Source organism: Passer domesticus, chromosome Z (genome assembly GCF_036417665.1).
Source record: "Passer domesticus isolate bPasDom1 chromosome Z, bPasDom1.hap1, whole genome shotgun sequence".
NCBI lineage: Eukaryota > Metazoa > Chordata > Aves > Passeriformes > Passeridae > Passer > Passer domesticus.
The window spans coordinates 54,506,011-54,527,282 of NC_087512.1; the positions used below are offsets into that span (position 1 = coordinate 54,506,011).

Below are 21,272 nucleotides of genomic sequence, written 5' to 3' on the forward strand. Positions count from 1 at the left end.
GTTTCCTTCCATTGTGAGTCCAGGCATTCTTAAAAATCAAAGTAATGAAAATGGAATTATAGTCATCAAAATTATGTAGAAAGTTGAAACTTTTAATGACTCTGAATTGGAATTACTCTCTTATAGTAGGGGTTAAAGAACTTAGTGGGGGAAGGGGAGAAACTAGGAGATACATTTAGTTAATTTTTGTTTGTAATCCCTAAACAGTCCATGCTACCTCTATAGATTGTCATTTGCCAGCCAAATTAAAAGCAGCTCTGTCCTTCCTCATCTGCATACAGGCTAAGCAGCAAGTCTCAATTGTTATTACAAAGGGATTTATTTCAATGGAGAAATGAAGCAGGGGGTTGACAGATAAGGGCACTTAAGCCCTTGGAGCATTACAGCAAACTTGTAGAATATGGGCACTGAGCATGATAAGCTTTGCCTGCTTTGTTGCCAATAGAGCTTGCTGAGAAAATATGATGTGGCCCGGCCTGTGGTATCCTTTCAAGCTTTTCTGGAAGCATCGATTCTTGCAGAAAGCCTGGTCTGCAGGTGTACTAGTGAGATTTCCTTCTGCTTATCTTTGTAAACAAGGACATGCTGCTTCCAGTGACATAATCCATGGCATATGTTTTGCATTCAAGTGTATGCATGTAAGCATTCAAGTGTATGCATGTAAGCACTTTTTGTTTGTTGCATCTTTTGTGTTGCATCTTGTTTTGGGACTTGCAGGAGATTTCTTCATTACAAAGCTCTCAGTATGGTAGGCAAATTTAACTGACTGATAAAAACATCTGATGGGTTCATCTTTATGAAAAAGGAGAATTCATGTAAGTGCCTTTGGTTTTCCATAGTAGTCTCAGAAACATTGTAGCTGAACAAAGTAACTTCCTCCACAAGTCAAAATCAGACATGCTGCAGTGTCTGTGCAATGACGTGTGCAATGAGTCTTTACTGTTACTCACATGGTTGTGGGAAGATGAGCGTATTTCTAAAAATCTAAATTTCAAGCTCCAAGAAAAATTTAAAATACTGAGCTTCTTCTCTTTGCACCTCTCCTAAATAGAAAGTAACCTTTTGTTCTGATTGTGGAATTGAATAAAATCCCCAATATTGCATTTGCATTGGGGATTTAGTGTTTTGTTTTTGACAAATCGATGAATCTTCTAAGGGGATGTGTTTGGGTAGTGACAGTATGGAAGGTAATATTAAGCATGTTGGTACATAAGTTGGCCCAAGCAATTAAGAAAAGTACTGGCACTTTTACAAAATGATGTTCAGTAGAAGTGCATTGCACAAGCTTAGGGCTGTTACAAAGTTAATTTAGACGTTTAAGATATTCCCTAAAATTATATGTGTATATGTCCTGTTGTGTTAGCAGTATTTTTTCAGTTTGAAAATGGTGATGGCTGCAGTCAGTTGCTGTTATTTTTAGGTTCAGACCAACATTTGCTGAATGATCTGAGCAAATTTCTATAACCGATTGTGTGTCTTTGCAGTCCTACTTTTTCAAAATAGCACTGGTAAATCATCTTCATAGATGGTACATTTGTATTCTACTTTAGCTAGTCCACCACCTGCTTTAGATACCGAATAAAATACACGTGCAAATGTTACTAAGTGTAGAAATAGGATAAAACAATATCCAACCACTTCATACAGGCAGGAGTCATTTGGTAATGTCAGAACCATAAGCGGCATTAATATCTAATTTAGTTTGCATCATTTTTCCTTTAATGTACCCTTATCTATTTAATTTTAAACGGGTATGCTTATGTGTACATATGTTCTATAAATATTTTTGTCATGTCTGTCAGCCACACTCCTACCAGAATTAGTAATGTGGCTATGGAGAAGCTTCAGGTAATGGGCAAAGTCATGTAGTTTTTAGTTACATTAAAGAAATTTTATATAATTGTAGAGGGTTTTTTGGTTTCTCATGAGCTTACTGTAATTGGATTTGTGATAAATTAAATAAATAATAATAAAAATCTCCCTTATCTCTAAATTATCCAGGGATTATAAAGTGATGTTTTTGCTGTGCCATGGAAATTTCTAGCTGCCAAGGGTTACAAGAAATCAATTAAACAATTAAATCTATTATTTTTGCATTATGAAGTTAGGCTGGGTTCAGCACTAAAGGAATGTGAACAAGGAGGAACAGATTTTTTTTTTTAATTTGGAAATAAAGACAAATTTCTCTAGTGGTTTGAAGCTACTCAAAGACTTGAAATGTGGGGAAAGATGCAAGGGCTGGGATTAACGTACAGTCCAGAAATGAAGTACTCAGAAGTGAATGGTGAATCCAAATAACAGCACCAACATAACCACCATGTAAATAAGCAACCAAGACGTGGAGAACAAAAGAAATGTAGTGGAAATAAAAAAGTTAACTAGTTAACAAATTTTCAGAAATTAATTAAAATTTTTGGGTTTCTTTAATGACTTTGCCTCAAAATAGTTTTGTCATTTGTTGCTGCAGTATGAGAAGGATTTTGGGAAGGGTTTCTTTTTTATCTCAGTTCTTCTTTTGTGCTCCCTCAATATGTCTTGATAAGTTTTCCTTGTAAACTATGACCTTTAAACCATCTTACCAGCTAAATATAGTTAAATATTTTGAAGTGTATGCTCCAGTGTGAGCCAGAGATTTGGGAGGAGGGGAAACCAAGGTCTTACTAAGAAACTTAAAAGCATTATGATTGCTTGTATAACTAACCTGCTGTAGCTCATGATTACTCATGCTATCTAACTGGAGTAAAAGTGAATTTGTAGAAGTATCACAGACCCCACCCATTGTTTATCAGTGTCAAATCAGATTGGGTGAAATGAGCTTGAAAAAAATGTGCTTTAAACCTCTTAAAAATTAACAGTCAGGTGGTGACCTTGGCAGGAGTGCTCTAGTAGTGCAGTGGGGCAGGTCCATGGCAGTCAGTGGTGTGGAGTGCACAGAGGAAACAGGCCTTTGTACCGTCTTGAGGGAAGGTCTTGTGATTTGAGCCATTATCTTGAACTTGGTAATCAGGGCCGGTAATACCTCATGTGGTCTGTGTCTGTGAAAGCTGTCTGTAACAGTGCATATCAAGAACTGAAGAACAATCTCTTGGTTTATTCCATTTATAGTAGTTAGTGACAAGCCAGCTGTGGAATTTGCAGGCTGTATCAACTAGCTCATACAGAGAGGGATAACCCGTAGTATGTTCCAAGAGAGCAGTAACTGTTGTAATACAGTGACACTATGATTTCTGAAATATATTACAAATGTGCCACTGAAGAAATCTGTTCTTTGTATCTGTCTTTTGTGCTTACTTGGGTTGTCCTGGTGACATCCTGTCCCTCTACCTCCTGAAATACTTCTGTACCATGTTAGAAATGAATGGAAGGCACCTCTTTCTTTCCAAGAAGGAAAAAAACAAGCTATGAATGAGAAATAGGGAGAGACTGAGTAATTGAGTCACTGTGCTTTGTCACAGTTGCACTCATTTTATCACACCTAACACAAGCTGAGCAGTACTTAAGAGTTCAGAGGAGAAAAACAGTCCTTACTCTGGTATCATTTCGTTTCAGTTCCAGAGCTGCTATAATATTAGAATGCTTCTCAGGAATGACCCTTTTTTGTTTGTTTTTGCTTTCAAAGAAAATTTCCAAATGGTTCTGTTTAAGCATGATGCTGTTTTCCTTTAACCCCAAGCATTTTCAGCAAGCCTGGAAAATAACTGTGGCACTTAAGATCTTAATTTCACTTTTAAGAGGTATACTGGTATGCTATTTTATTCTTCTTTTTTTCCCATGCTAGATACTTTTCCAGGAATGCCTGTGTTTTGCCAAAAAATAATTACCTGGCCAAGTTTTCTGACAACTTTTTTTTTTTTTTTTAAATAAAAGTTGTCTTTGCTCTGGTATGAATTTACTCATAGGATCAAATTCATGCTTTCTTTTGTGGAACTTTGTTGTTGCACTTTCCTCTGCTTTGTTTTTATATCACATCTGAACTACACACAAGTCTTTCACAACAGTCGGTGAAATGAAATAGATTAAGCCCTACCCACAGAGTCCAGTCACAAAATAGGAGTGCTCCCCTTGTCTCCCATACTGAACAAAGCCCCAGATCCTTTTTGTACTGAAAGAGCCACCTTTCGGTGAGTGGGAAAAAGATGAAGTAGTTCTTTGGAAGATAAATGTGCCAAGTGATTTTAGTACTCTTTTTTTTTTCTCAATTTCTCATTTGAAACTTGCATGAAAAAAAATGAAATAAACTGGAGCTCTTTGTGCAGTAATGGTACTCTATATGTAAATGGTGCTGCCACTTCCTTTATAAAATACTTTAGAGTCGTATTAGTTAAAATGTTAAAATCAAAATATTATTTTTATTACAAGTCTAGTGCCTAAGGTGACTTCAGTAAAATAGAATGACTAATTTGTTTTTCCTTGCAGCCTACCATTGTTGAAACTTTAAATCACATTTATATTATTATTGCTGTAGCCTGTGTAGAGATTCAGTAAGGCTTGAAGAGTATAGTCAATATTATTTGTCAATAGTTCTGTTTGTTGAAGGTATACATTTGAACATTGAATAGGGCCGTTTTTCCTTTGCTAATCAGACACACCTGCCTTTAAAATGCTAGCTGAATTTAGATGCAACTTGAAGTGTAGCGTAATGAGTCACACCATGCCTTTAATACTGCAAGGAGAAGTTAAAACAACTATGGAAGTAGACAGGCACATACACAGGAGGTCAAATCCATGGAATCACATTATATACTATTGTTACAAGTATACCTGTGGAAGCAGTTTCCTGTCTTTAACCATACATAGAATCAACCCACTGACTCCACAAGACATGGTTTAGAAAGAGCTAGAAAAAAGGAGAATAATCGGTTTCCCCAGTTGTGTTTCTTCTCCTTTGCGATGCCCAGTGTAACTAGAGACTGAATAGGAAGCCATTGAGAGCTGCTGATCTTCCACTGATGCACTGGGCTGTGTTTGTGTCAGGCTGCAGCGAGCACACAGGGTGGGATCTGCTTGGAAGGAGCCTTGTCTAGCTTTAGGCTATGGTTTCCTGTCTCTGTCACACTTTATGAAACCCCAGTTTTAGCACTAAGGTTATGGAAGGATTTAGAAACTCAAGCCTGTGTACCCTTGCCCAGTTTGCTTTTCTCAACAACTTTATTGCTCTGGTAACACATACAGCAAATTCCCACGTGGAATCCCAGGCATGTATGTGCAGCAGTAAGATGCGTGCTAAGAACTGGCAACAAAGCTAGCTTTATGAAAGGGCCTTGGAAGTGGGGGGAGTTCTTTATTTGCATGATATGTCTTACCATCCTGCTTTCTAATTGGTACTAATTGATGGAGAATGTAATTTGCAGTCTTTCAGCCACCCTAAGTTCATGAGGGTTTGCTTGTTACATTGTTCAGCCTATTGGCTGCCCTTCTCTTATTAGGCATGATCAGTACTCAGAGTTTGCCACTCCAGTGATGTGTATGCATTAGCAGCTCTCCTAGAGGCACCAAAGGCTTGTCAATCACTGTGACCTCCACAGCCCTCTAACAAGCCCAGCAAACAAGGCATTGTGGTCCGCACTAGTTCTTGGTTTTTCTTTTTATTTTTCAGTTAGGCTTTCTGGAGTGAGTTTCTCTAATTATTTGAAAGTGTATGCAAACACTGAAGGAGAATTAGGAGCATCAAGTGGGGCCTATACTTTTATTAGAAGAGTCTTGCTTTTCTAAATAGATTTCAGACATATTCTTTACTCTTTAGACAGTTAACCTTTCATCTCTCCCTTAGCAGAAATTCTACTCTGAGATATGCTAATTTGCTATTTGTAACATTCTGAAGTAGATGGAAAATGTCATTTGCAGTGCCCTCATTAAAAATTCCTTTATCCAGATTGCATACTGTTTTGCATTCTGGTTTGTTACATTTTTTTTATTATATAAAACCACCCATCTAGACTCCTTCTCTCAAAAAAACCTCAAACAAAAACCACCCACAAAAAAGCCTTTAAAACAATCTTGAAGTAGATGAGTCTTTCCCATGCTTAAATTCAGCATGAAATGTCCCCTGGCTTAATTTACGAAGACATATGACACAGAAGTCCCCCACCGTCTCCAGTCTTCCTTCAACCCTTACTCCACTCTTGAACTTAAGAAGCCTTTTCCCACAGCTCTGTTACTGCTATTAAATAAATGTCTTTTATGCAAGACAGGATGTTATAAGGGAAGTGGGAGGCACAACAGGGCAAGGCTTGTGTGAAGAAATGTTGCCTCTGTTTCCAAAGTGACCTTCCTCTTTTCCCTCTTTGGTTGGTCTCTGGGATACAGTGAGATGTTTGAGCCAGCTCTGGCTGCAGAAAAGGAGAGATCCTTGTCCACCTGGATTGGTGTGCTCAGACATATGAAGTTTGAGCAAGTGCAGGTTTCTCTGCATGACATTTGGCCACCAGTGTCATGTTGTCACTGCAGTATCAGTGCTGGATTTTTTACAGCATGAGGAAACCTGTGCTGCCTTGTTTTCTCTTTAGTTAAGTAGAGAAAGGAAAGTGAAAGGAGAGTGAAAATATACTCTCTGGTCAAAACTGGGCAAATATCAAATTAGCTAGTGTGTGGCTGCCATACACTATTTTTGCATGTGTGTGCAAGGTTACAGCTGCTACAACAAGAGGGGAGCTGTTTGAAGATCCTGCTTTGAGGGTGCTGTAGTTACAAGTTGTGGTCAGGCTAACAGTGGGGAGGAGAATTGCACTAAGCTGGGGACATAGACCCTTCAAAGCATGCTGTTTTTTGTGGAGGAGATGTGCCTGTAGGATAACAAAGTAGCCCTTGCTGCTTATTTGAGTTTATCCATCGAGACATATATGCAGTAGGATTTGTTAATTTTTTATGCTCTTTCCCTGATATTTTCTGTAAAAGACTCATGTTCAGAGCAGCTGTGAGCTATTCCAAGTTGTTTAGTGCCCAGGATTTTATCTCAAGGGAGAAAATGATACCAGCTCCCCAAACCACTAAGTAATTTGAATAACTCTTGCTTTCAGTCTCCACCCACAACACGGTTATTTTATCCCTAGTACTTCCTTCAATTGTTTTTGGTTTGTTTTGTTTTATAGTAAGTAATGTACAAATTTTTCTACAACTTCTGTTGGACAGCTAAGCCAGACTTATGTTTTTAAAACACTCTTTTGTGGGATTCCTTTCATTTTTTCAGAACAGTCCTTTTATGGCTTTTTAAAAAAATACATAATTTTAATATTTATTTGTGAATTTTTTTAGTTTCTTAACTGAGGTAATTTTTTCATTTAAAATACATAGTTAAAAAGGGCAGCAGCCATATGAGAGGAAAAGTAACAAAAAGTAAAAATTTTAAGCCAGTGTACTTAAAAAAAAAGTTCTTGGCATTAAAAGGCAGTCAGTCACTTGCAATACATTATGTTTAGTAAACAGGTTTGAAGAATTTTTAGGATATGTAACTTTTTATTTAATTTCTTAGAGTAAGGGGTTTGTTTTCCTGTCAAGGTAAGAGAATCATTTGTGTTATTTCTCTAAGTGCTGAAGGCAGTCATGTTCTTGGGCAAATTAATTTAGTTCTTCACATGTGAATGGTCATTCGTCAGTACTTTTGCTTTGTACACAGCTAAGTGAAAAATTAAAGCTTTGTAAATTAATTCAGTTTGCAGCACTGGTATGCACTTCCCTCTGCTTACCCTGAAATAGCAAGGATAAAAGAGAGGAGAAATAATTATGGGCAAAACAGTAACCTTTTCTTCTTCTTCCAGACGTTCTCATAGGCAAAAAAACCGCACACAAATTACTCCTTGCCTATCACGTACATGGACATTTTGTTAAGATGGATCTTTGTGGATTCCTAGGAGGGGACTCCAATTTGTATTTAGTCTAAAGCACTCGGCGGCGGGGTACTCAGGAGGGGCATACCAGAAGCCGTGTGCAATGGTCTTCCTTTGTTTAGGTCTGGAATACTGACTGTTAAGGTCTCAACAGGGGAATGTTTTCAAACAGTTTCAGAGAAATCAGAAGGATTATTATTTTCTTTAATGATGTGGCAAAACATACAGCTTAAACTAGGAAATAAGGAACAGAGAATCCAGTGACAGAAAAATATGTTTTAAAAATTTTTTTTTCTTGTTTTGTTGATTGGTTTGATTCATGCAATATGAGATGTGTTTTCTTTCCTCCCTCCTTGGTACTGGCAGTTGTTTTTTATGTTTGCTGCAGATGATCAGGAAACTAATTCCAAAGCCCGCACCTGTGTGACAATGACCTAGGTGTACCTTGCCACATCCTGCTTTTATTCTGCTGCACAGATCAATTTGCGGTTTATTCTTCATCCCTCTTTCCTTTCTCCACAAAACCATCCATCAGCCCCCTCCTGCCTCCCCACACCTCCTGGGAGGGGGAGGGACAGCTCGTCTCTGTGTCTCAAGGATGCCTTGGCAGGGGAACGGAGACCAAACTTCTGTGAGGTCAAGGCACCCATCTATTAAGGCAGTGTTCACATTTTCATTATCTGTGGGTTTTGTAAGTTGTCTGCACAGACTTGCTGCAAGCTGAACTTGCATGCTTAGTTTCATCTGGGGTGGTAGTTACTGTTCTTCTCCCACATTATCAGCAAACCTCGTGTGTAGGCTCTGCTTCCTCCCCACACACCCCGCCAGGAGATGGAGACGGTGGCTTTGCTGGAGTGTAATTTTGGTTTTGCTGTGTTTCTGGTTTTAGGCATCGGGGGTATCTCAGATGTGCTAATGCCTTCAGCTAAGATTGTGTTTTGGCAGGCTCTTACAGGCTTTCTGAAGCCTGAAGTGAGGAGGCTGCTGCCAGCTTCCTCCTCTGTTTTTATATTGCTTATAACCAGGGCCTAAATTACCTTTTATTTTACATTGACGTCAGGACAATAAAGATCACGAAGTAAAAGCATGTGCTAGCTGCTCTGCAGCGCGGAGCCTGCGGAGCCTCTGCGGGAGCGGGGCGGCCCCGGTGGGCACAGCTCCTTCGGCGCGGCCCCGAGCGGGGCATCTGCCCCACCCAGGGACGGGGGTGTGCTCCAGACCCTGCAGAGACGCTTCGCACGCTGCATTTTGATGCAGAGCAGCCTGGGTTTGTGCCACGCAAAGGAACGGGGGCCAACCTTGGGGCGGAGGCAGGGCGGGAGAAGGGTTAGAAGGACCTCTGTTCTGCTGCGGCTTTTTTGGGTTCTGTCACCTGTGACTCCTCAGGGAATGCAGATAGGGAGAGATTGACATTGTTAATAAATGCTTCCCACACTAAGGAAACAAAAGAAGATTGGTGTCTCATTAGACAATTCTTATCTTCCTAAATGCCTGCTATCTCAGGGATTTAACGGCTTAAGAACGGACAGCTTAAGAACGGACAACGGGGAACATCTGCACCCTTAGCATGGGAATGGCCTTTTGAACTTGCCAGAGGCTGCAGTGTGTTGCTGGCAGACCCACCTACCAGGAACTTAATACAAGCCTGGTGATAATTGTTTTACTTCAGATTGGAAGATTTTCCATTATCAGCTGCTCGGTGGAGCACCTCAGGTTAAGCAGTCTCCTTATCCAAGGCTATGAAGCCAAGCCATATTTTCCAGAGAAAAAGCCACTTTGCTTAATTACTTCTCAAATTGAAGGCTTTTCAATAAGTCACGTTGCACAATTTTTCTGGCTTCTGTATATTGGCGCATGCTTTAATCAAAGAGTAAAAACTATTTTTAATGGTTACATAGACTTGCTAGCCCTTACAGATTTACGAAGCTGAAAGAGGGAAAATTATTCTACACCAAATTTAGTAAATACCACGAAGCACACTTTAATTTCCTCTTTGACTTGAGAACAAAAAAAAAAAAAAAAAGACACAAGTTATGGAAAAATCCACCTAAGAGTCACTTATGAAATAGCTTTATCATCTAGATTTTGTAATCGGGAGGATGGATTAGGTTTTGCATTTACAAATTACACTTTCCCTGGATGGATTTAGTGCATGATCTGCAATTTACACACAATACATCTCAGGCTTGTCTGTGCAATCTTGAGGTTATTACTTTATTACTTTTTTTTTTTTTTTTCAAATAAGTGGTAAGACTTAGAGCTTGGTCTTTTTACTTTGCTCCATTAGATTTATATGATAATGCTGGTGGTACAGACATATATCAGCTTGCAGAGTCTTCTCAAAATGTAGGTATACACCACTTTTGTCCATAAAAAATGAATTTTGCTCTGAAACCAGAACATGAATGCTAATTAAAAAATACATGTGATAGATACATGAAATCTTATACTATAATGAATATAGTTCCAAATCTAAAACGTATATCTTTCAGGGAAAAAAACCCCACACCTGTTCTTCTCAGCTCTATTTTCTATTATTCTATTCTATTATTTCTATTATTAGAATATATTGGTACTATTTTGAAAAACATTACCCTAGAATTTCTACTGTGTCTGTTTACTGGTTCCTTTTCATTCGTTTGGGCTGTCTTTGTCACTGGCTGTTAACACTGTGGTAACTCAATGAATTTTTGGAAATGCATGGAAAACTTCTTGCACAGAGGGGAGTGTTACCTGAAGCTGCAACTGTATATAACCATGTGTTGTTTCTAACGGACCTGCACGGTAGCCCATCCTGACCACCAGTGATGGGGTGAAGGACGGTAGTAGCTGTTGCCCATCTGGGATCTTCATCTGTAAGTATCTCCTTTTCAGTACCTTACTAGGAGGTATCAGGTGTGCATCTGGTATTCATGAAGGACCACAGGCTTTGTGATGGATTTGACTTGCAACTCACCTTTTCTCTCACAATCCTTAAGCTTTTCCCAGACTTTAAACTGATAAACTATTATTATCAGTGAAATCATAGCATTTACATCTCAACTGCTTTTAAATATCTGCAGCTACCTTTTTTTGAAGGACTTACCAGATAACAAGAAGTCTGGTACTAGGTACATTTTTGGATTTGGTTTTAAGAATATTTCTGACACTGGGAAATACTTAGGTCAAAGCCAATATTTATTATATAACTAAACTCGAAAAGATTGTAGATGTGATCTTGGCCAAGATTAAGAAAAAACACTTGGTTTCTTTTAAAAAAAAAATGCATGGTTGTAGTGATTTGCAGTGCAAACATGTATAGCTACTACATGTAGTAGATTGTAATATGCAGGAGTTTCTGGTCTGTAGAGACAGAAGATCTGACCTATGGCTTTACCTGCAGAAGTGGTAACTGAGAAGAAGCTTTTCATGGCGATCACTCAGTGCTAAAAAAGGGATCAAGCAGGGGGGTGCACAAATGGTGATTTGTGAACTTCAGGGCTGTAATGTATGACCCAGCCTAGCTCTTCCTTAAACCACAGCTCCATGGTGTGAAGAGTTTTGGCAGATCTTCTGGTTTTACTCCTAGTTTCTTCCTTCTTGGCTGACTGCTGAGATCTCCCTGTAGTTAGGCATTTGTCATTCTCTGTTGTGATGACAGGTTGGATACTATGGATCAAGGGGTTGATCAAGGTCGAAACCAGCTCTGCCGTGGGCCACCTGGTGTTTTTTTAACCAAATCACTACATGCATCAGGATCCATCTCAAAGCCCCAAAAGCAGTTACTTTGGTACAATTAGGGGCAATACACTGCCGTGAGTCAGAAGTATAGGGACCCCTTTAGTTAAACAAGTGCTGAAAGCTTTGTATTGCTGAAGAATTACAGCCTCAGGAGGTTGTTTTCATTAATTTTATAAATGGCCTATATTTTACAAGGTAAAAAAAGCTACCTAATTTTTTTCAAAGATAGTTTGAAGAAGTGGGCTTTTATTATGCTTTCTCTGTTCAGTTGCATTTTGCCATCTGAAGGTGGTGGGATAACATAAAATGAAGCAATGGTTCATTTCATATGTGTAATTTTTTGTTATAGATAAAAATTGATCCAGCCAATTTTATAAAAATAAAAAGATAAAATTTATTCCCGACCGATATACAGTCCCGACTGCCAACAATCAGGCAGCACCGACCCTGGGATTGAAGCTGGGTGAACTCAGATCTGACCTCTATTGCACTAAATCCCCCCTGTTCACCAATGCCGCCTGGCAGAGTTCGAGTTTTATACTCTTTTCTCTTGCCCGCGGCGGAGTCCCTTTGTCCTTCCTTGGAGTTCTTCATATTCATGTTGTGTCTGTTCTCTGTCCTGTGCTGGACAAAGCCGTGTCTGGGAACTGATGTGTATCTGCTCCTCAGTTCCCAGAATCCCACATTCAGATGTATGTCCTTGATGTCCATCTGAGATGAACATCTATATGAGATGAACATCTTCATGGGCCATCATCACTGGGCGTTCTCTCGTTCGTGCCAGCCAGAACACCCATCTCCTGTGCAGGCTAGGTTTACTTTGTATGTTAATGACACACCTCCTCCTTGGCTGCCAGCTGTGGTTTTTGTCACCCAAAGCAATCCTATTCTCCCTTGCTGGTGTGATTTTAAGGCTTTATATTATATTTTTCTAATAATCATATTCTTTCAGCACGAATTACCATAATTTCCATAACATTTTTAACCTTGGAAGAGTACTGGTATGTCATCTTCAGCATTGACACTCCTAACTTTCATATGCTGAGATTTTTGTCACCTAGACAAGAAAGTGACCGAATTGATGCCTAAGATTGTAGTCAGTTTTACTAAGCATGAATCTGACAAGCAACTTACATTAGTTTGCATGCAGTCACTGTATGAAATCTTTAATTAGGATTAGATCTACAGTTCTACTAGTGCAGCTGCTAGCATGCTAGGTGTTATTTTATGTGTGTATGCCAGTCTGTGGAATATATTTGATTTTTCTGTAGTGCAATTATATAAATTTTTGTTTAAAAATACATTACTTGTTTGCTACACAGTAGCTGTAAACCAAAATACTAAATCTTGATACAGAACTTGTACTTAAAATTAATCTTTTTGTTTTCCTTTGCTTCTGCTTGGATTACTATTAGTAGATTCTAAGAGGACATGATTCCAAACTTAAATGTTGCATTCAACCAAACAACAAATAATTTAGAGATAAAAGTGCTTTCAAGGAATATGCACATCCAATTCCATATTGTAACATTTTTTCTGCCTTGGTAAAGACTTGTGCAATTATAATAGTAGTTTTTATTTTCTTAATGGAGTAAAAAGTCAACTTATGAAATACTCAGGAGGTGAAGGTGATGAAAGTGTAGATTTTGCATTAAAACATTTTCAGCAGAGTATATCCTGAGGGGAAAAGAAGACTGTAGGAGGTAAATGACTTAATTAGGATGCAGCTAAAAATTCTCTCAAAATAAGCATTTATTGTATAAGCCAAGGCACTAAGCAGCGTGAGTATAAATATGCAACTTCAGGGCAAGAGCTGATTTTCACTCACAACTTTAGATCATTTTGGGATGTACTCACATTAACACTCTCTGTACACCCAAGTTCCCAAACCATTTCAGATTCCATAAAAGCCTGTAATTTTACTTGTTTGGGGTAAATTTAGCAAGCTGCTCCTGATTACACCTTAGTCTGGGACCATCTGTTGATAGCAAGTCTCTCAATGGAGTCGTTCCTGGAGGCAATGAATGGGAAAAGGAGTGGAGCACCAGTGCCGTTTCTAAGCAGATGCATGCTATCAGTGAACGTCCTTCCGGCCTTTCAAGCTGCCAGCTCTCGGTATTGATGGAGTGTCATATGCCTGCAAGCCATTGGAGCCGACAGCAAGGAGAAGTGCTCTCGGGGCCCATTCATCACGTCTTGCTGCTGGGGTCTGATAGAGACAGAGTTCTGAAGGCACAGTTTTGAACAGAATAGAAGGCCTGATCCTTCTGCACTGTTATCCAAATTGCGCAAGACCATGTGTGTGCTTTGCAGCAGTAGACTGTGAAAAGACTCCCATCACAAATAAGAGGATATAGCTGCTATTCATAACAAAATAAGTAAACCCCAAGTAAACCCCAAAGTGTCAAGATTATTGTTTTTTAAGTCCATTTCTAATACCGAGGTTCCTGGTAGTTAATTTACTTCAGATGCCAGAAGAAATACACCATTTTGGGAGATAATGTTTAGGAAATCTGTCCTTGACATGCTATAGAATTTGTAACTGCTTGTTTTTGATAACACTGCTAAAGGTGCTCTAAGTTTACTGTTGTGTTGGGGTTTTTTGTTTTGATTTAGAGGTTTCTTCAGACTACTGTGAACAGCAGCCTCTGTGAGCAGTGAGGTTTGGAAAACAGGTTGTGTAAAATAGCATGACTTGCTTAATCTTCTGTCTTGAAACAATGGGAAGAGAGAGGTGGACAGGCAGTGTGATGGACTAGAAAATGGGTTGTGTGTTAAACGGTAGGACGCCTGAACAAGATCAATGAAGTGAAATGACTGGTTTACAGTTTGATTGTAAGTGGTGTACAGCTCACTTCAGACAACCAGCAGCGTGCTGCTCCTGGAGTTAGCAGCTTCATTTAAATCCCTTTCTGAGTCAGCAAGGGTGGAAGGAGAATTTACCAGTCCTGCACAGATAACAGTGTGTGCTGTGGCAGCTCCACTTGATCCACAGTTTCTGTAGATGAACCATGTAGTCTGGTCACTTCCATTATCTCTCAGCTTTTGTGAACCAGGAAAGGCAGAAGAAAGAGACAAGGAAGGAATTGCATATCCATCAAAACCCTTCTGCACCATGCCCACTGCATACATGTAAGAACCAGATATCCTTATTTTAGAAAAATGTAAGTGATGAGAGTCACTAATTCTTATGCTACTACCAGAAGTTCCTGATATCATAAAATTAATGAATGTGTGTTCAATTTAGGTTTATGACAAAAATTTTCTACTGCATATTTAATATAAAATAGGTGACTACAGAGTAAAGTTTGCTGATCTGTATTCAGTATCACCTGTCAGAATTATTTTCTCTTCTTGAAAGTAATAAGTGAAAGTACTTGGTGTTTCTGATTAGGTGAAGACAGTTTCTAATGCTGGAGTTTAAGAAATGCAAGATTTAATCTTCAGTGATGATTGGCCTAGTCAAGTAAATTACTGACACAACAGCACTGTACAAGGTGTAATTCCATTCTGAAACTGCATAAGTGTATAATGTACATGGAAGTGAGTTAAGAGTTAAAAGTGTTTGTTGGAGCTGGGGGTTTTTTTGATATCCTTTTCATTTTTCTTAATGAAATAAAATCATACATATCATTATGACAGCCAGTAATTTAGAAAAAAAAAAAAAAGAAACACAACAACAAAATACCCCCAAGAACTTATCCTCACAAATTTTAGGAATTATTTGTGTAACAGTATCCTTTGCTATCGTAAACTGGACTAATTTGTGGCTAGTGTGCAGCATTGAATTGACAGCTGGCCGATGTGCAGAAAAGACACAAGACAGAGAGTGAGGAAAGCAGAGCATATCATCCAGGGTCATAGAGCATCTTACTGATAAAATTTGGATTTGAAAAGAAATGACTACACTAAATCTGGAAGTCAGTTTGCTAGATTATATTCCTTTGCTATGAGGTTGTACTTCAAGCAAATAGAGAAATAATCAAAATGTCTGTAAGAGTTCATCTTACTCGTTTTGGGGACTAGACTTCGATTGTACTCACTGACTCCAAAACAAGGCATTTATGGATGTGACTCTTCAGTATGTATGTCCCCACTAATCTCCCTCTGCTTTTTATGTCAACATAAAAATGGTCTGATTTTTGAATAGAGCTGGTCGAACTCCTTGTAGATTTCACTGTGGTATTTGAGATCAGTTCTAGCTAATGATCTTTATAAAATGGTGCTACTATCTTCCTAGAAGTTCTATATAGGCAATAACCTAAATCATAAAGACATCTGAATAAATCTGTGTGCCTGGCCAAGCTTGAAATGTCTCTTAGCAAAAAAAGAATTATTTTTTTTTCCAGATCATGGCAGCTGACTGTTTGACAGAGATGTTCGGTAGTACTTTGTTGTTCTGGTCTTATTTGGTGATAGAGAACTACAGTTCAGTCTTCAATTCTGACACAGCCATGTCAAGGTGGCAGCGTGGCACTTACTTTGACATATTAAAAGATCATGGATGTAGCACAGAACTGCCCCTCAAATTCTCAACCGTTAAGATGATGTAAAACAATAAACAAACAATGCATGTGTCACCTTAAAGAGAGGTAAAGGTCTAGCATATTTGAGTTCAGGTTTTATGCCCAGTAGTATGATATGGAAGAGAAAAGAAAGATACTTTAGGAATGCATGGAGACAGCAGCAGCACAAACCCATTTTTGTACATTTTTAAAGATTGTGTGTTAAATGAAATGGTAATGTACAATAAAGCATAAGGGCATTTGGTCAGATTGGAAAATACAGATTAATGCCATCCTGATTTCTTCATCATAATGGAAACACATGATAGAAATGTTAACATTCTGTACCAAGTTATAAATCATAATCTTCCTTCCTTCCCACTATTCCCCTATGTAGCCTTTTTTTATTTCAAAGAACCCAAACAGAAAAAGCTCAAAAAGCAGACTACTTGTTTATGATAAGCTGTTACAATCAGGAGGAGATAATGTCAACATCTGCTGATGGGACCTTGCAGCCTGGGTCAGGTTGCAGAAGTATGTAATTTGAATTATGAAAGGAGAAAAGGCTCTACTCAATAGACTGTCACAGAGCCAACTCACAGCTGCCTTGGAGCTATTGATCAGGATGATTTCACCTGGCAAATTATCTCTACCAGAATGGCTGTGGAGCACCACAGAACTGAGTGGTCTGTTTTTGTTTATTTAGCTTTCTCCAGGTATTTTTTGTGGCTTACCTCTTCTGTGATCTCTGTGTCATTCTGTGCTTGAAGATTGATCCATCTGTCTTTGTAATACTTGCACCTTAGGGCATTCATATCTTTTCTCCTGTGTTGAAATAAAGCATTACAAAAAAATGGCTTACACTGACAAGGAAAGAGAGTGTGTAAGAAATAAACTCCCCTTCATGGAACCTTTAATTAAAAGCAGAAAACCCTGTATTTTTCCTGGTCATCATTAGTTGATACTTGTATATTTACTATACAAAAAGCTAAAGCTTTTACTAGGCATTTACTGTAAGTGGTTTATGGCCTTTCTCGTCATTGCCCATGCCTGTTTCAAAAGATGATGATCACAGCTTCTGGGTGAAAATATGTCAGGAAGTTTACCCCACAAAAGACATAAAGTATGGGTGATATGAACGTGTGAAGACAATGCCTCAGAAAAGAGAAGTACAAACTAGTGCTGATAGAAAATAAGCAAAGAGGATTATGATTTCTTGCCATATATAAACCTCTGGTTTCACATCTACCACAATTTTTAAAATATGAATTACCCTGGATACTAGTGAGTGCTTCCTAATAACATTGTGCTTGACCCTGTAAGTGCATAGTTGATGATGAGTGAGGAACAGAGTTCTTCAGCATTAACAGCATGTGATTTTTGTCATGGGATTTAGAAAAGTACTGTATACTATGTTGAGTCAGCAGGTATTTTGAATTATAAGCTGTACAGTTACTTATTTAAAATAGATCCAGGCATTAAACTGCTACTAAGGAACCTGCAGGCTGAAGTTGTAACCTGGAGAAATTGTTACAAAACTAGAATGGTTGTTATATTTGTTTTGTGGAACAGCTGGTAAGCCTGAAAATTAGGTCTGTTATGTGTGACTTTTACAGTGGTAACATAGTTCATATGTGCCAGCAGAAAAAAAAAGGAAAGTTTTTTTCTCCTCTAGATAGAGCACCCTGAAGAATAGAGGGAGAAAGAATGTGGCAATAGAAAAGTGCCTTATTTCTATTGTAATTATCACTGTTTCTAGGTCCTTTCTGAGACCCTTAAACTGGAAATTATATTTTAGTCCCCATGCTGTCATTTTGGGATATATTTGAAAGTGTCTTCCACTGGCTACTTTAGCTTGTAACGATTGATTATAGCTGTCTCTATGAGTAGTCCTGGACTTCAGAAAAGACCCAGTCTAACACCCCTTGAGGTTTCTCGCTGCAGGCACTCAGAGGAGGACATGAATAATCTTACTGTTTAAAGCCTTTTTGAACGTGGAATGCTCTTAAACTGCAGTAACCGTGTCAGTAAGTAGCTGTTTTGGAACAGCTATCGCACTTCAAATTCATAGTCTGTCATATTTGGGAATAATTTTTCCATGTAGACAGCTCTCAGAGAGGATAGAAGCAGCTGCTCAGTTTACCCATGTGGTTAGGAAGCTATTTCTTTGATTTTGGAGTTGTTAATGCAGGACAGACACTTTACAAGTATTGATCCGGGTGCAGATTGGAGAACTCCTCATATGCTCCAAATGTAATCATCTGAATCAAAGCTTTTTATGAACCAGTCGGTTCTTCTCTCCCCTCAGATATCTTCCTCATTTAAAAAACTGGGAGGGGTGAGATGTACACAGTTCTTGAACTGAAAAATTCAGTGAGAATTTTAACTGAAGGTTATGGAGTAGCTTTCCGGTCCGGTTTCTGCCTGTGAAGATGCAGACACTTGATTGGGTTTGTTGTAAAAATAAATATGTATCACATCAGTACTACAGCCTGCTAAATATTAACAGTTTTACAGCCGGTCCTCTTTACATTTTTTCTAGTGTCTTAAACACCTGATACAAAGTTTTAACAAAAGATTCCTGAGTATTCATGAGGATTCCTGAGTAGTCATGAGATAAGTAAAGAGATTCAGAATTCTCTTATTCAGAATGCTACACATATAGAGAAAGATCAATTGACATTGATAGATTTTGTTTGCAAAGGTATTTTGTTTGCAAGGAATTTTACTGATATAAAATGCACCAAATTTAGGCCATTCAAGAAAACTTAGCTGACTTTGCAGGAGGAGAAGTCATACTTTCCATTCTGTTGGCTCAGCTGTGAGAATGCCTACAGGGTTTTGGCTCACTGATAAACATTTTTACTACAGATTAAAAATAATAGAATAAAACAGATTAATTTCATTTCCCTGTTCATGTTGTCCTGGAAGCAGTATAAGCCACACCAAAAAACAAATGCTGAAATATTAATGCTGTTCTGAAACTCTTTGTACAGTAATTTCTCATGATATAGCTATAGTTCTTTGGTTATTCTGTTGCAGTGGCATGATTTGATATCCTCATACAGATAAATATGAATGTAATGTTCTTTCTGGATAAATAACTCCTTTTATAACAGTGGCTATCTTGGCAGACAGAAGCGTTTTTAAGAAGTTGCCTTTATTTACTTACCTCCGAGTTGGCACAAAGTTTGGGCTTTTTTGGGAAACTACTGTGTATCAGAAGATTTTGATAAACCTGTGAAGGAGTGTAACAGTGAAATAAGAGAAAATTATGCCCTTGCATATACAGTGTGGGGTTTTTTTCAGGTGGCTTAGGGTTTTTTGTTTCATTGGGTTTTTTGTTGTTGTTTTTTGTTTGGTTTTTTAAAATTTTATTACTGTTACTTCTTTTGTCCAACAGTGATTTCCAGCCTCAGCTGTGATTGATATTCTGAGTAGGTTGGTGTAGCTGAGAGACAGAGGAGATTTAGTGAAGAGACGAAGAGGTGTAGGTCCAATTACTTAACACATGGTGCTGCTGAGCCCTTTAATTTTTCTTATCAGTTTTTCACTTAAGATAAGAATTCTGTACATAAAGTTGATCTTCAAGGTAAGGAATGGAGGAGGAAGAGAAGCTTAATTGGCCTTTGGTACCTTACTCTAAAGAGTGCTTTACTGTAAACCATCTTCTAAAAAATCCAGAAGTATTCTGTTTGCAATAAATAAACAAAAGCCACAAGTGAGAACAAATTGATCTTGCTCTCATTTTTATTTACTCAGTTTTGTTACCAACTCTGGTCTGAGATCAGTGTTTTGTCTTGGGAGAGCAGCATAGGAGAGCATCATTAAGCAAAGCCAAGAGGTTCCTGTTTTGGATCTCCAATTATAACAACACTCAAGTAGTTGAGGAGAAATTGCAATGCTACATAAAGATTAATTATGATTCTCTGCACGTAGATGGCTTCAAATAAGAGTACTTACCTGGCTTTTTTTGTCACTGTTGTTGGAAAATAATGATTATAGTGATCATGTAATCTTCCTTTTTCACATGATAAGATGATGCTTGTGATAGTGCAGGGATACTTGCATTGATGAGTGGGGAAGGATGTAATTAACTAGCAGTTAGGTAATTCATTAATTTACCACATAGAGAACACTGTACCTGTCATGAAGGGTTGAGGTATTTTTTCTTTTGCAAAGCTGATGGAATAGTTAGATTCTAGAAAGAGTACAGATTCATAAGTGTAAGCCAGCCAACAGTCTCTTTTCACCTACTGTTTTGGATATGATGTGATGGCTGCTTCTTTATCTTTTTTTTTTTGTATTTCTTATTGCCTCCTTCTGAAGTTTTAGAAGTTTTGCAGCTGCAGTTAGAAAGAAAAGCACATCTTTGGTATTGCATTCCACATAAGTGCATCTGATCTCCCAACCTTTACTTTTGCAAGCACAAGCAGGACCAGAGAAGAGCTAAATTACTTTCTGTCATTGATTAAAGGTAATAAGATTTCAAATATTATTTCACAACTGCCTTTCGGCTGTCACAAGCACCTGTGCATTGACGGTAAAAACACACAAGTGCTTCTATGGCTAAATTTCCATCCACCCTATTTTTTCTTACTACTGATGATGGCTGTGGTATAAGGATCAACTCTCCTTTTCTAAATGAAGGGCTGGCTTCTGTAAGAAATACCTGCTGAGCATGTGTGCTGTTCAGGCTTTTTCTGAAAGACTTTTAAACATATACAGAAAGACAAAATACTATTTTTTTTTATACTTGTCTTAGAGTTGACTCACATACCAAGCCAAAGATTTTTCTATATCATTAGAGTGTCTTTGGAGTGCGATGGTCCAGATAATTCAAGAAGTAACTTGGAAATTAAATTGCCTTGTAAATGTTCTAACTTATTCTAAGGAGTACATGCTCATTTGGTATTTTCAAAAGATGAAATTCTTTTTCAGCTATCATGTGCAGGAGATATGGTTCAGATTCAATCACATGAAATGTCATGAGACAGAATATTGAAGTCAAACTGAATCCTTCAAATTCATGTTGTGATAGAAAGAAGGTGAAAGATTAGAATATTTCATTAAATCAAAACGCTCTACAGTAACTGGGAAACGATGTTCATATACTGATACTTTTTTTTTCTTTTTAAAATGTTCTCAGGAAGGGAAAAATATGAGAGCAAAGTCTATAGTTGATAGCAAAGTCTATATTTATTTATTCTAAATAAATATGCAG

General features: G+C 38.1%; 1 protein-coding gene across 3 annotated transcripts in view; it reads left to right on the forward strand.

Annotated features, from left to right (window-relative positions):
* EFNA5 (ephrin A5) overlaps positions 1-21,272 on the forward strand; it is a 521,261-nt gene that overhangs the window by 420,128 nt on the left and 79,861 nt on the right. The window lies entirely within an intron of this gene.